This window comes from Artibeus jamaicensis, unplaced genomic scaffold, assembly GCF_021234435.1.
Source record: "Artibeus jamaicensis isolate MK-2021 breed Jamaican fruit bat unplaced genomic scaffold, CSHL_Jam_final scaffold_537, whole genome shotgun sequence".
Lineage (NCBI taxonomy): Eukaryota > Metazoa > Chordata > Mammalia > Chiroptera > Phyllostomidae > Artibeus > Artibeus jamaicensis.
The window spans coordinates 18,148,911-18,159,510 of record NW_026522047.1 but is presented as its reverse complement, the minus strand read 5'-3'; the positions used below and the strand labels follow the sequence as shown (position 1 = coordinate 18,159,510).

The following is a 10,600-nucleotide window of genomic DNA, read 5'->3' as shown; positions in this document are numbered from 1 at the left end:
TTATCCGGTTCATTTCCCACTCTCTGATTGGTCACTTGAGGTGGGCGGGGCTGTAAGGGGGTGTATAAAGGTTAGACACTTGGAAGACGAAAAAGTGGATGGAATTTGCTAGAATCGCTGCCGTTTGGCCCAGTGGCCTGTGGGAAGGATTTGGAAGCTGTAAGAATTGAGAACGCTGGACGAATACGTACTACATTCTTCTGCTGCCTATATCCCAGCGTTAAAAAAGCCTGGGTAAGAGGCGGTTACGATAGAGCTGAACCTTTTAATGCAGTGAAGGTCTCTGATTCTCTGTGGAAGTGGGTAGGGGGCCCAGATACCATAGGAAGACAGAGAAAAATTGGAAACCTCTACCTAGGTTTACGTCGGTTGCTAGAATATTTGTTTTCGGATCCTGCAGAAAGGTCATTGTAAAGACAGTTTAATTTTGGAAGTAACTGCAAATACTGCAAAAACTGCAAATTTCTGCATTTGAAACTTGTGATAAAAACACACTAATTTACTTTTCAAAAGGTTGACGTTCCAACTAACAATGATTTTATGTGCTTCAAGCTTTTAGCGAAAACTATAAGAAATAGTAAATGGGCTCTTAAGGTTTTTGTAAACCAGTAGAGGGAACAAATACAGGTTTCTCAATTAAATACATAAACGTGTCCTTTGTTATAATTGTCATTTTCTGAGGGGCAGAAAATGTACTAAGTTCTTTACATTATATCGGTTAGTCTGCACAAAAATTCGGAAGGGTAAGGAGTTTTATGTGTTACATAAGAGAAAACAGATTCAAGAGGTTAAATAATTGGCCTGAACTCTCTGAACTAGTGATAGAGCTGGTCAGAGAGCACCTGCCACCTGACAAATTCTGACTAATGACCTTATTTATGGGCAAGAAGCCTGGCTGTATTGAGTACACCCAACCTAGGATCCGCACAGAGGCAGTGAACAAATGCTAACTCCCCGGTGTCATTTGTCCTAGCCAAAGTTTGGAGTTTGATTTCTGCACTCCTCTAGATCTAACATCTGCGCGTTCCAATCTGGTGTCTCGTAATACAAACTTTTTAAAAAGTGGCAATAGGCCTTTTGTTGGTTCTTCCTAAGCTAACCTACAAAATTGAAATTGTTTTTACAAAATTTCCTGATCATTAAATTAATACATTAAATTACTCCATTGTTAAATTTCAGAAAATAGAAGAAAAGAAAAGTAACCCTTTCTCTAACCAAGTATAACCACTGCTCACTTTTTAGGTACACAGTATAATCTTACTTGGATATATTGCATACTCGGACTACCTCTGTACTTTCAGCCACAGTCATTGCACCTATATTCTTTCTCATGAGTAGACCTTTCTTGCCAATTTTGCGGAACCTTCCTTAATTTTCCCACCTGTATTCTATTGCACTGTTATGTTAGAACCTTTTACTTGTTTGTCTTTTTAACATAATTTTAACTTTTTAATGAAAGTTGTGTGTAAGATGACTTTATTCCTGCATTTTCTCAATTGCTCTCCCTTGTATTTGCCCTTTCCCTTTCCTAGTAGTTGAGATTTGCCTTTACGTTCAAGGATCTTTTTTTGGTCCTTGTCCAGCTTAGTCCAATGACAACCACCTTGACGGGATGAATGCCCACACGAACGGTTGCACCATTAACTCTCTCCTGCTGCACTTATTCAGTGTAGATGACATATTTCTTTCTGTGTACTGGGACTACTTTGCCAATTACTGCCCTTTGTTATGTCCTCACACAAACTGAGCATCATTCTTTCAGTTGGGCATGGATCAAACATTGCACTTTTGTCTTAGCTCCTTGAAGACAGGAGAAGACATCATCTTCCTGCAAATGTGGAAAGGTGCACTGAAATGCCCTTATTGCTTTCATTCTGCTTAGAACTCACAAAGGAATGGAACTTCATTTTGACCACCGGTGCTTATACGATGCTGCTTGTCTGTCTTTTTAGACTGAGTTCCTAGGAGCAAGCTAAAGTTCTAGAACTATCAGAGTAACGCAAGAGGGGGACAAGACCAAAATGTCAGACACACAAGTTATTCTCACACCTCTTTGCGAACCCGGGTTCCTCTGTGGTGAAGTTTCTGACAATCAACAGTGAAATGAGAAAAAATATAGTGAGTTTTTCATTTAGTCAAACTTACTCTTAAGGATTGTGCTTTATTTTGAAATCATTCATTTCAGTTCTCTTATGTGATGATAATTATAGAATAGTTGTTTTCTAAATGTCCTTACTTTGAAGAATAAAGAGTTGGTGACTTTATTGACTCCTATTTATTTTTTATTTACAAATTTTTTCTTGGCCTATGAAATCCTAAAGTCTGGTAATCACTGAGGTAGGGAATAGCCACTGAATTCAGCAACCACACTGCTTGCCCCATCCTAATCTATCTGATCTACTTGTTTTAGGTGGTCTCTATTCTTTCTTGATATGACAGCTGGAAGCCTGAGGGTGGATCCAGCTTGATAGTGTTTGGAAAATAAGAAATGGTTGTAACTGGCAGATGGTACTGAGGTCAAAAGGAAGCTATTAGACATTCTTGATGAAATTCATACAGATAAAATGAAGTTTCTCTTTGTCCCTGTATCACGTGAAAATAGGTAGATGGAATTTTGTCATCCTTAGAAGGTATGTTCAAATTAGTCTGACTTAAAATAATAAGTTAGTAAAAATTTACTTTGAGGGATTCTGGTAGGTGGGCCTGTTAACCCTTGGCATGTATCTCCATATCTCTGTAGAGATATGTCCATGGTGGTTTAAAATGTCCATAAAAAGTGCTGACTGGTGTGGCTCAGGAAATTGAGTGCCAGCCTGCAAACCAAAGGGTCACCAGTTCGATTCCAAGTCAGGACACATGCCTGAGTTGCTGGCAGGTCTCCAGTAGGGGGTGTGCAAGAGGCAACCACACATTGATGTTTCTCTCCCACTCTTTCTCCCTCCCTTCCCCTTTCTCTAAATAATTTTATAAATAAATAAAATTAAAAATACCCATAAAAAGATAGACTCTATCCTTAAATCTGCATGGGCTTGTGACTGATTTGTCCAATAGAATATAGTGAAAATAATCAGAATCACCACATGTGACTTCAGAGGCTACATCATAAAAGGCCATGCAGTTTCACCTTGTCTGTTGGAACACTTGTGTTTGGAACTTTGAGCCATCATGTAAGAGGTCTGACTGCCTGAGGCTGATGTGCTGTGAAAAGCCCAAGACACACAGTGAACCCCTTAAAGGTACTCTGATTGACAGTCACCACTGAGTTTGGACCTCTGCTTGGGCCAGCCCAGGTGCAGTCATGTGAGTGGAGAAGCAGACTCCCGCTCCCAGCCCTTTGAATCTTTCACCCTTCACCCTTCACTCTTCGGAGTCTTCCCAGCTGAGGCCCTGGACTTGTGAGGTGAGCCATTCCTGCTCTGCCTTGTCTTGATTCCTGACCCGAAGAATCTTCCATGAACTCAAGAAAATTAGAAGACAAGACACAGAGTGGGAGACAACATTTGCAAAAGTTATATCAAAGACTTGTTTGAAATATACAAAGAACTCTTAAAACTCAACTCACCAAAGAAGATATACAGATGTCGAATAAGCATATGAAAAGATGTTCCACATCAGGGATATGCAAATCAAAACAAAGACATATAATTAAACACTTACTAGAACGGCCAACATCCAGAGCACTGATACCAAATGCTGGTGAGGATGCTGAGCGAAAGGAACTCTGGTGCATTGTTTGTGGGAATGCAAGATAGTACAGCATCTTTGGAAGACAGTTTGGTGGAATCTTTTATAAAATGGAACATACTCATATCATACTGTCCAGAAGTTGTAGTCTTTACCATTCACCCAAAAGAGCTGAAAATCTTATTTCACACTAAAGCATGTATATGAATATTTATGGCAACTTTATACGTAATTGCCAGAACTTGAAAGCAACCAAGATGTCCTTCAGTAGGAAAATGATTAATAAACAGTGGTACAATATCCAATAGAATATGTTCATTGCTGAAAAAAAGAAATGAGCTGTCAAGCTATAAAAAGACCTAGCTAGAGGTCTTAAATGCATATTACTAAGTGAAAAAGCCACTCTGAAAAGGATATATACTGTATAATTTCAACTATATAACATTCTGGAAAAGGCAAAACTATGAAGATGCAGCATTAGTGATTTCCAGATGGCAGTGGGGGAAAGATAAACAGAGCTCAGGACTTTTAGGGCAGGGCATTTCTGGTATTAGGGCATTTCTGATATTATAATGATGAATATATGTCATTATACTTTTGTCCAAACCCATGGAATGAGCCTTAACGTAAACTGGACTTTGGGTGATTTTGATGTGTTAGTGTGATTCATCCTTGCTAAAACTGTACTGAGTGCCCTGGCTGGTGTGGCTCTGTGGATTGACTGCCAGCCTGCAAACCAAAGGGTCCCTGGTTAGATTCCCAGTCAGGGCACGTGCCTGGGTTGCAGGCCAGGTCCCCAGTGGGGGCGCACACGAGAGGCAACCATCACTGATGTTTGTCTCCTTCTCTTTCTCCCTCCCTTCCCCTCTCTCTAAAAATAATAAAATCGTAAAAAAAAATGTACCATTCTGTTGAACATACTGATAAAGGGGGAGACAACTCATGTAAAGGGCCCTGGGTATATGGGAATTCTTTATACCTTTCAACTTTTTTGTAAACCTAAAACTCAGAAAAAAATAAAGTTTTTTTAAAAAAATTTATGGGCATAATGAAATGATTTATTTTACTTCACTGAGTTTGAGGTTTGTTATGCACCTGTCCCAGTGAATAGGTAACTGAAACAATGTCTTTTGTCTCTTTATAAACTCTGTATCTAATCTCAAAGAGGCTTCTTGCTTAAAGTGATTTTTCTTTTGCCTAGAGCTAAATTTAAGCCTAGGTCAAGTGCCTCAGGTTTTTTGTTTTTTTGGTGTGTATTTTTATTTTTATAAGAATTTATTTGAGCCAAAGCCAAATTGACAACATGCTAGGGAGGAAGATCTCAAATGCTCCAAGTTTTTATTTTTAAGGAATACATTGCCTTGGGGGTCTGAGATTTTGCTAACCAGTCAAAAGAATTAAGTGAATTTTAGATTAATTTCAATTTAATTTGAGTTTTAGATTTAGATTTAATTGTTTCCCTCCTCCCTCAATGGGAGTAATCTGGAGTAAATTTTAAAACTTTTATAATGGGCTCTTACGAAGTTGTTGAATGAGTTTCATCATAAAGTTTATTCATTTCTTCACTAGGGAAGTACTCACAGTTTAGTAGACTTTCTCACACTAAATATTTGGGAAATTCTAGTAGTTTGTTCTCTAAGCCAACATTGAAAAATCGTATGTAAAAGTAAGATTCTCTGATATAAAAGTAAGATTCACTGATTTTAAAGGGACTTCACGGGAAACTCCGAGTAACAGGCCCCCAAAGTCCTTCAGAGCCTGGGCGGAGTGGGAGGAACAGCCACAGCACAGGCGGCTGGTGAGGAGCGGCCGGAGGCACCGTCTTGCCCACTTTGGTCCTGATTCCGCTCTAAGCAGGCTGTGTCCTGTGAACCTGAGCGTGTTCCTACGACAGAGATTCCCAGACTTTCTTGTTTTATGGCACCCTTAGAATCTCAGTAATTTTTTCAGGCTTTCTTAATAAATAGTTTCATTTATTAAGTAATTGGGCCCAAACAACCTGACTATACACATGACATAATGTCTAACAAATTCTCTCAAAGATGAAAAGTATCTCATGGTGTGTCAAACACTGAAAACAGCTCCTGGTGCCTCTGTGAGTCCACACCAGTGCCCTGTGGCCCTCAGTGCACAGTACGGGAATTGTCACCCTTGGGTCTCCATTTCTGATTCCGAGATGGACCTGACTTTGTCCTAGGCCTTGCTCATTCTACCCAATGCTACACCCCACATTTCCAGGACTTTTCTAATAATTTCCGGTGACTCTCTTCCCTTACAGATTTAATTTTCACATTCTGCACTCAGGTTTATTCCTTTAGTATATTAATTATATATAGTATATTTAAATAGTATATTTACTATTAAATAGTAAATAAATAGTATATTTATTCCTTTAGTATATTAACTTGCCCATTCAATGTTCTTTTTCTTTCTCTCTTTTACCTTGTTTGAAACTAGCCCACATGCTACAGAGCTGTGAGGCCAGCTTCAGTGTTACTTTCCCTCCTTTTACAATCCCCAAGACTGGTGTTCAGATCCAATGGGAAAGGGAACCGGAGGGTCGATTTTCTTTATAGAGGCTCTTTGTTTAAACTACTAAACTAAATGTTTAACTAAATAGGAGAGTTGCCGCACCTCCAAAGGTGCGTTTCTCAAATTACTGGATGAATGACATGAGGCTCTCTAGTTTCCTCCCAAGAAAGGCGATAAAGCATCGTAAGCCACCTGATAATCCTCGATAGCACCTGCTATGCTTCCTTACTCAGGTGAGGAGCACTGTGAACGGTGTGAATAACTTACATAGTAAATAATAAATTACCCTTTCAATAAGTTATTCCTCAGTAGATGACCTTTCCAGTAGCTCTATCTGGTGGGGATTTTCTCCCCTATCTCCACTCATAATTTATTTTCAGGCTGATTTAAGTGATACTTGTAGAATATAAATTACAGGTTAAAAGGAATGTGAAAAGCCCTGATAACTTCATTTTTATTTTTTTATTGTTGTTCAAGTACAGTTGTCTCCATTTTCCCCTCACAACTCCCCCCTGCCCCACCCATCCCTGCCTCCCACCCTCGAGCCTACCCCTCCCTGGCTTTGTCCGTGGGTCCTTTACACTTGTTCCTTGACGTCCCTTTCCCATTTTCCCCTCCATTATCCTTCTGCTCCCTCCCCTCTGGTTACTGTCAGTTGTTCTTTATTTCAACGTCTCTGGTTCTATTTCGCTTGTTTGTTTTGTTAATTAAGTTCCACTTATAAGTGAGACCATATGGTATTTGTCTTTCATCGCCTGGCTTATTTCATTTGGCATAATGCTCTCGAGATCCATCCATGCTATCATGATCCATCCTTGCTATCACAAAGGGTAGGAGCTCCTTTTTTCTGCTGCGTAGTATTCCATTGTCTAAATGTACCGCAGTTTTTTGATCCACTTATTTACTGATGGGTACTTACTTCAAATCACAGATTCAAAACTACATAATTCAGGAGACTTTGAAAAGAAGGTATTTTTGGTTAGGAAGAAGATTCTGTGCATCATAAAAACAGAACTTTTTTTTTTTACTGAGACATATTGTCTTAGGATTTAAATGAGGATCAAAATGTCATTGGTACATTTGATGCTAGACTCTGGTGATCCCCTTGGAAAGAAGGCTTTGATTTACATGAGGCTGGGAGAATTCATGGAGGATTTTATTCCAGTGTGGAGAGTTCTCTGTGGAACTTGAGTTTTACCTCTTCCTTTTCTCAGGCTGTCAGCTGCCTTGTGTAAACTACGGAGCACATGTCCTGTAAGGCTTTACACAGGTAGGACGTGGGGGCGGGATGGCAATTCCCTGCTCTCCGGCACTGTGGAGTGAGTGTGCTGCACATGCGTAGTTTGGAATGGGGTCCACCGGGCTTGACCAGTGTGACCAGTGCTGCTGTTTATGTATCATCCTTATTATCCAAGGCAGAACTAGTCTTTTTTTTTTTTGCTCCTATAATGCAAATCCTGTAATTTGTGTTTTCCAGTTTTCTCATTTGGGAAAGGAGAGGAAAACGAGGGGAGAGCAGGGTCTTGGTTTTTTCCTTCCTGCCTATGCGCTCCCCGGAGCCCTCTCTAAAGCAGAACGTAAGCCAAGCAATTGTCCTCTGCCTGAGTGTTTTCCACTTCCCCTGTTCTGAGGAATCCTGGCTCCTCTGATCAGTGTCCCCAGGAGGGAAGACAAGTGAAAAACATACCTTGCCTGATGTAACTTCTGTTGCTGCCATATCAAATGATCACGACTTAGTGGCCTAACTAATGTATTTTATTATGTTAACATTTCTGGAGGGCAAGTCTGACATTGACCTCAATGATCTCAAACCTGGGAGTTGGCAGGGCAGCGTTCCTTTCTGAAGGCTCCAGGGAGGATCTCTTTCCTTGCTCCTTCAAGCCACTGGCAGGATTAGTTTCTTGACATTGTAGCAGTAAGGGCCCTGTCCCTGCTGGCCCTCAGCTGAGAGCTGGCCACGGCTTCTGGAGGGTGTCCACATTCCTGCTCCGTGGTCTGTCTTCACCTTCAAAGCCAGCAGCAGGGAGTTGAGTCCCTATCAAGAATACCCTTTTTTATTTTCATCATAGTTTTTAAAAATCTACACCCAAGGATAAGTTTATTGACTTTAGAGAGAAAGAGGAAGGGAGAGGGAAGGGGGTGGTGGGGGAGAGAGAAAGAGATAAGAGAGAGAGAAACATCGATGTGAGAAACATTGATCGGTTGCCTCCTGTACATGCCCCAACTGGGGCGGATTGAACCTCAGTCTTTGGTGTATGGGATGATGCTCCAACCAACTGAGCCACATGGCCAGGGCTTCATCATACACATTTAAGGACCCACGTGATTAGATTGGGACCACCCAAGAAATCCAAAATAATCTCAATTCAAGGTTCTTAATCACATCTGCAAAATCCATTTTTGCCATGCAAGGTAACATACTCAGAAATTCTGAAATTACGAAATGTACATCTTTGGGGGTCATCATTCTGCTTACCACACCTGGTGATGTTAAAAAAGGAGCTGATGCAAACAGAACAAATGGTCCTCAACTTATAATAATTCTGAAGTGGTCAGTGTTGTGCATTGTATATTGATATCTAGAGCTTTCTTTCCTATGTTAACTGAGACTTTCCTATACCCACTGATAAGTATTTGAGGACAATTATTTCATATAACTATACAGAATAAGGGGAGGGAAATAGTAAAGGAGGGATATTGAGATGAGGGAAAGTTTTATTTTTTCCTCCAAAAGTGGAAGGAAGGAAAGGCCACCAATGAGCATGGTCACATGCTGAGGGGGAGGAACCAGGGGAAGGAGAGCAGGGTGTAGCCGACTGGAAGCGATCCTCCCAAATCTGCCCTTTGCTTCTGCCACAGTGGGAGAGCTTCAGCTAGACACGTGGCCATCCAACAAGAAATGACGTTTCTCAAACTGCCTACTGTCTAAAGTTTTAAACAGTGATTAGATTCCTCTGATAGTGCATTCTCTGCACACTTGGAAGGCAGAACAAGTTGTCCAGCATAGACTGTCCAGGGTAGCCTGAGGCCACTCTCTCTATCAAGCACCATGTAAAGGAGCAGGAAGGCATCTCTGTGGTGGCTCTTTTCAGATAGCCAGAGAAGACAGTGGGAAATTCTACAAAAATTGCATTTCTGATTATAGTGAGGAAGTGGAATTCCAGAGGGTTGGAGGCTAGGCAGTTGAGCCTACAAAGTGACAAAGGCAACTTCAGGTGCAGTTGGTACAATAATGAGTCAGAGAAGGTGTAATAACAGGGCTGTTTGAAATAAATGGGCAGCCTAGAGAGGCTCTGCTTTACAAGGTAGAAGGGATACTGTAAGGTCAGCTGGGAAGAAGCTAACCAGATACTATTATTAGGATTCATGGCTTCTTGCCAGGTTTCCAGAACTCAGCCAGCAGGTAGACCTAAAGCCCTTCAACAGAAGTGGAGGCCGAGCATCTCTGAAAAAGACCCTGCAGCCCAACCAGAGATGTACGCAGTGAGAAGCCTCCAAAGCGTTCCACAGAGTGACCTGAAGCTACTTACCCGTGGGACTGTGCAGCGGGGGAACAGAAATATCTAGAACTTTGGGAGCTCAGATACTGGCTGTAATTTTACACAGATACTCAGAGGCCCCAAAGACGGTGATAGCCCACCAAAGTGGGAGCTTATGGATGTCAGGAGTTGGATGAAGCCTTGGCCCCAATTCATCTAACAGTGGGTCTAGTGGGATTTCAGACTCATCCTGTGTTCATTAGTCCAGTTCTGGAATATATGGTGGGAATACATGCACATATACTTGGTAAGTAGTAGAGCGCCCTCTGCTTCCCTGTCCTGTGGAGCAAGAGTCCTTATGAAAGGAAGAACCATCTAGAGTTCTGGAACTCTTCCATGCCAAACACCCACGGAGAGTGGTAAGCAGTGCTCCTGGAGAGACTGTGGAAGTGACCACTGCCATGAACACCCGGAGGGAAGTGGGGTTAGTGGTTCCTGCTCCAGCTGTGTGCAGTGTTTCTGTGTGACCGAAGCAAAAGCCTGAAGGGCCTTAGAAAATGACAGTCATTGCAAAACGACAGAGAATGTGCGGGGAGTTGCAGCTATAGTTTTAGATACAGTGTATTTGTTGGAACGCGTTATTACCTGGCACCCAACATGCAGCTACTGACATGGGAAATGCATTATTTTCCATCCCAGTCAGTGGGCAAAATCAGAAGCAGTTTACATTTATATAGCAGAAACAAAGGTATACCTTTGTTATATTTTATAAAACATCACATTGGTCCTTTATATCAATTATCATATTGTTAATTCAATGTAATGAGCAGAAAGTAGAAAGCACATGTATCAGCAGTGGGAGACACACTCTGTAATAGTTCAGGGCTCTACCAGTGTAGTGAAGT

General features: G+C 41.3%; 1 protein-coding gene and 1 non-coding gene across 2 annotated transcripts in view; one reads left to right on the top strand and one right to left on the bottom strand.

The window, feature by feature from the left end:
• The first annotated feature begins 109 nt into the window (after positions 1-109).
• Positions 110-10,600, top strand: part of TTC29 (tetratricopeptide repeat domain 29) — a 592,695-nt gene continuing 582,204 nt past the window's right edge. Inside the window, exons 1-2 of the mRNA XM_037162386.2 lie at positions 110-234; positions 7,431-7,486. The gene's annotated coding sequence lies outside the window, so the exon portion shown is untranslated. The remainder of the gene's footprint in view (positions 235-7,430; positions 7,487-10,600) is intronic.
• On the bottom strand, positions 6,126-6,245 carry LOC119061747 (small nucleolar RNA SNORA61). The gene has a single exon (XR_005084847.2). It is a non-coding gene; the product is annotated as a small nucleolar RNA SNORA61 (small nucleolar RNA).